Source organism: Metopolophium dirhodum, chromosome 1 (genome assembly GCF_019925205.1).
Source record: "Metopolophium dirhodum isolate CAU chromosome 1, ASM1992520v1, whole genome shotgun sequence".
In the NCBI taxonomy this organism is placed as follows: Eukaryota; Metazoa; Arthropoda; class Insecta; order Hemiptera; family Aphididae; genus Metopolophium; species Metopolophium dirhodum.
Window position 1 is genome coordinate 51,381,087 of NC_083560.1, and position 4,751 is coordinate 51,385,837.

The 4,751-nt window shown below is 24.0% G+C and overlaps 1 pseudogene; it reads right to left on the bottom strand.

Moving 5' to 3' along the window:
* Window positions 1–1,129: 1,129 nt before the first annotated feature.
* On the bottom strand, window positions 1,130–2,184 carry LOC132939870 (uncharacterized; annotated as a pseudogene).
* Window positions 2,185–4,751: the final 2,567 nt, after the last annotated feature.

Consider the following 4,751-nt stretch of genomic DNA (forward strand, 5'->3'; position numbering starts at 1 on the left):
TTTACATAGGTACCTATAATATGTGTTAAAATATAATTTATAGGCAATATAATATTATTGTATGTACGCGGGACACGGGAAGTACGTTTCTTTTAATTTTTTCTTAATTTTAAAAGAGTTTCTATATTATTAATTATCCGTTTGCCGCAATGAAGTTCTACGTTTACTGTGCGAACAATATACCTAAGTTAACTAATAATTATTAGTAACCTATATGTAATCTTACTTTATATTTAACTACACTTACCATATACCTAATTATGTAATTTAGTATAGATTATATACTAATACTGGGTAAGGTTGTTACAATCAATGAATCAAAAAACTACGTGTATAAAGACAGTGTCATTTTTCCTTTTAAAAATATAGGATACCTACATATGGCCATTATGGCTAGTCTCAAATAATAATATTATATACGCACTACTATGCTATATTATTATATAGCTAATAATTATAAATTAAACTCATTCAATACATTATAATTAATAATAATAGTAGCAATGTTTTGAATTATTTGTTATACGTCCAATGTATGCATATTCCATACATAAAAGTAAATATTTATAAAGTAACTAAATAAAAGGTACATACTAAGTACATATAGGCTTATAATAATTAATATTGTGTACTTATATACGTAGGTATTATGTCCGGTCGTATTAAGAATAATTTTCAAATGTATTCAGAATACGTATTTAAATACTCGGTGTCACACTGTCATTTGTAACTAAAATACGTATTCGAATACTTTCTTTCAAAAACAAAAATTGAATATAAATAAAAATACTTTTTTGTTTAGTTCAATAAAATAGATTTTACTTATTTATAAATATTTAAATTAATTAGTTAATATACGTACATAGTAAAATATGGAAGCATTGGTCATCGAAATAATGAAATACAACGGTAAAACGGTAAAACGAAAAAAAGTATTTTGTATCCATTTGATTATATAAAATTATAGAATGAATTCAATGTGTTAAACTTCATTTTGATGAAATAATCATGAACTTTACTCATTATTTATCAAATAAAATGTGAACTTGAATTATTTGTTATACGTCTAATGTATGCATATTGCATACATAAAAGTAAATATTAATTAGTTATATTTATTTAAATAAAATTAACTTAAAAGTCCCTTTAGAACTCCAATGCAACGTTTAATGATGCTTCTAGCGGACAACATTTTGTTGTTAATTAAAATATTCATCGTCCATCGACTTCAGTAGTTGGATCTGAAACGGGAGTTAGTATAGCCACTAGCCATGGCCGTAATGAGCATACTGAATAGTTAATAGTATTTTAAAAATATATATAACGTTTCTTTGAACTATATTTTTAATTGATTTACCTAATAGGTAAATATTATTAAAGGCCCTTTGCATATAGATCTTGGAGTAACAATATATGGTAAGACACTAGAATTATTCCAAACATGTGTGCTTCCGGGAAACAATGCATTAACATTTATTATTTTTAAATCTGAGTCACAAACCTACAGCATTATGTACAATTTAAATTTCGGAAAATGTAAACCTGTAACTTAAACATACTCAAAATTATAATTTAATTGTATAATATTTACTAATTTGATTTTTATAGAATGGTAGTTTATACTTACGATTTACACATAGATATAGTCATTATGTTGGTTTTCGATTAAATTTAAATTTGAAAATGGATGGTACTATTGCTACATGAATACAATCAATATTATAATGCCTCGGAGTTCTGGTTTTGCATAAAATCTAAAAATATCAACAATTTAAAAATAATACAAGATAGAAAAGCTTTTTTTTTAAATGTTTAAACTTGTTTAAGCTCGTACCTATATATGTTATGGAAACTTAATATATAAGTTTAAAATATCGGGGTGATTAACGGTATTTTAAAGTTTTAAACTATTCATGTATTATAAGCATCGAGATACAGAATAATGCGATAAATCATTTTAATATTGATACTTTTGTTTTTATATCAATTACCGTCTTCAATTAGTGGTCATATCATATAAGTATTGTCTATTGAATGACTCGCAAGATATTTAGATAATCTAAACATTTTATTTTTTAATAAATATAATCTATCTGACAACATAAATGGATCCATAGTTATTTATTTTATTATTCTGACATGCTGTATCGCGTTTTCTTGTTCCTCAATACTATTAAATAAAAATAAATTTTCCATTTTACTCAGAATTTTACTATTATAATGTATAATATTAATTATTATATCATATACAGGTAGTATATTAGCGTTCGGCACTTCTTGCATTTGCATGTTTTTTTTAAGTGGTCGTAGATTATTCTAGGTAAGTTATAATACATTTGTTTTACGAAATGGCGAAATTAAATACAAAGTCTGAATTTGCATATTTCGTCATATTCTAGGAAAAGTACCTACATATTATTGAGCAATGTTTCAGTCAACTACCACGAGTGCAGTTGTGTGCTGTGTTTACGGTGCACTGTACAGTCACATTTTTTAAATACGAATCTACGACTGTTGTTTAGAATTTAAAGTATTTATAGTGCCCGATATGCATATAGGTAGGTATATATATATATATATATAGGTATATACAATAAAAGTGCTTGTAGTGATCTCGTCGCCATTTGATGAATATTTCTATTTGAAACTATTTCACTAATATATTTAGGGCCTTATTCATAGAAGAATAAATATTGCTTAAACTAATTTTGATAATTTAAAAAAATAAAAATTTGTAAAATTTGTATTAAGAATAATTTTCAAATGTATTCAGAATACGTCTTTAAATACTTGATGTAACACTGTAATTTGTAATTAAACTACGTATTCGAATACTTTCTTTCAAAAACAAAAATTGAATATAAATAAAAATACTTTTTTGTTTAGTTCAATAAAATAGATATTTTACTTATTTATAAATATTTTAATTAATTAGTTAATATACGTACATAGTAAAATATGGAAGTATTGGTCATCGAAATAATGAAATATAACGGTAAATCGAAAAAAGTATTTTGTATCCATTTGATTATATAAAATTATAGAATGAATTCAACGTGTTAAACTTCATTTTGATGAAATAATCATGAACTTTACTCATTATTTATCAAATAAAATGTGAACTTGAACGAAATTAATATACGTACATAGATAGTGCATTTTGAAAAATTTTTAAACAATTTTATACCAATTTAGATTTTTTTTTTCAAAAATTCAAATATATGTTGTATAAAATAATTAAATTGTACAAAAAATAAACATGAGATCTGAGAGGCAGGCCCGGTTCAAGTGGTAGGCTACATAGGCCCACGCCTAGGGCGGCATTTAAGTAACACTTTAGTAAGAAGGCGACATTTTTCAAAATACTGATAATATTATATTGTTAGGGGTGGCAAAATTTGATTTGGCGTAGTTCACTATTTTCGCTTGAGCCGGTCCTGCTCGGAGGATACTGCAAACTTTTGCCACTGCTCTTTTCCCTATTTACTAGGTACTGTTTAATTCCCTACACGGCTACACCTACTACATGAATTATGGAGCCCATTAAGTATAGATAGGTTAATTTGAGTAGTCAAAACATGGTAATAACAAATTTACACAAATAACTTTAATTTAAACATTCAATTTAAAATATCTACTTATCAAAATAACATGTTTTGACTTCGTGAAAATAAAACAAAAATCTTTTAATAGTATAAAATATAAATTTGGAAAATATAACAAATTATTCCCCATTTATTAAGCCCCATAAAGGAAAAAAATGAAATAATTAAAATAAACACATATTATCAATCTTTTTATAACGTAACTTACTATTTGTTTGCACTTTAAAAAAAATACCTATTATTTTTACATTTTAATTCGTCGGAGACATCTATCTCTATATGTTTATGTATACCTTATTATAAATTGTTAAAAATATAAGTATTCATTACATATTCATATGATAGTAAATAATATTAAACAAAAAAATAATTACTTTAGCATTTCTTATTAAAATATAACATATTATAATAATATAATTCAAATTGTATTCTTTTAAACAAATTTCAATTTCAATTTCAAAATGAATATTAATATTTACATTTAAATATTTTATATTATTTACGTATTATATATATTTTAACTATTCCCTAAGTGTATATACTTATTCACTTTTCCCAGATAAATCGTTTATTTATAAAGAAAACATATTTTTATTTGTTAAGAGTACCTACTTAGTAATTGATATTTTATAACAAAAATACATTAAAACTAGTATAATATTTAAAAAATTAAACAAAATTCCAAATCTATTGATTAGGTAATGACAAAAATATGCATATATATTTAACTTGTGTATATTTTTTTCAAAAAACAACAGAAATGAGAAAAATATTTTTCTGCAATCAGTTTGATATTTATGTGATATCAAACCGTTAAAATCGTGTACTTAGATATATTATACACAATAAATTGTTACTATAACATATCTACACAAAAGTTGTCAATCATTATTTTTTTATAAATATTATCCACATTATTCACTTTGACCGGGACTCTATACGTATAAAGAGGAACAATAATATTATTAAGTAAATAAAATAATAAAAAGAACATTAAGGTTGTTTGTTTGGATCAACACAAAATATGCTTGCTAAAACTATCAAAATTAAAATAATTTCAGTCGAACATTTTTTTACATCCATTATAGCTTATTAGCTTCTAGAAATATGTAAAATATACAATATCTTTTAGTTTTAACTTTTGTA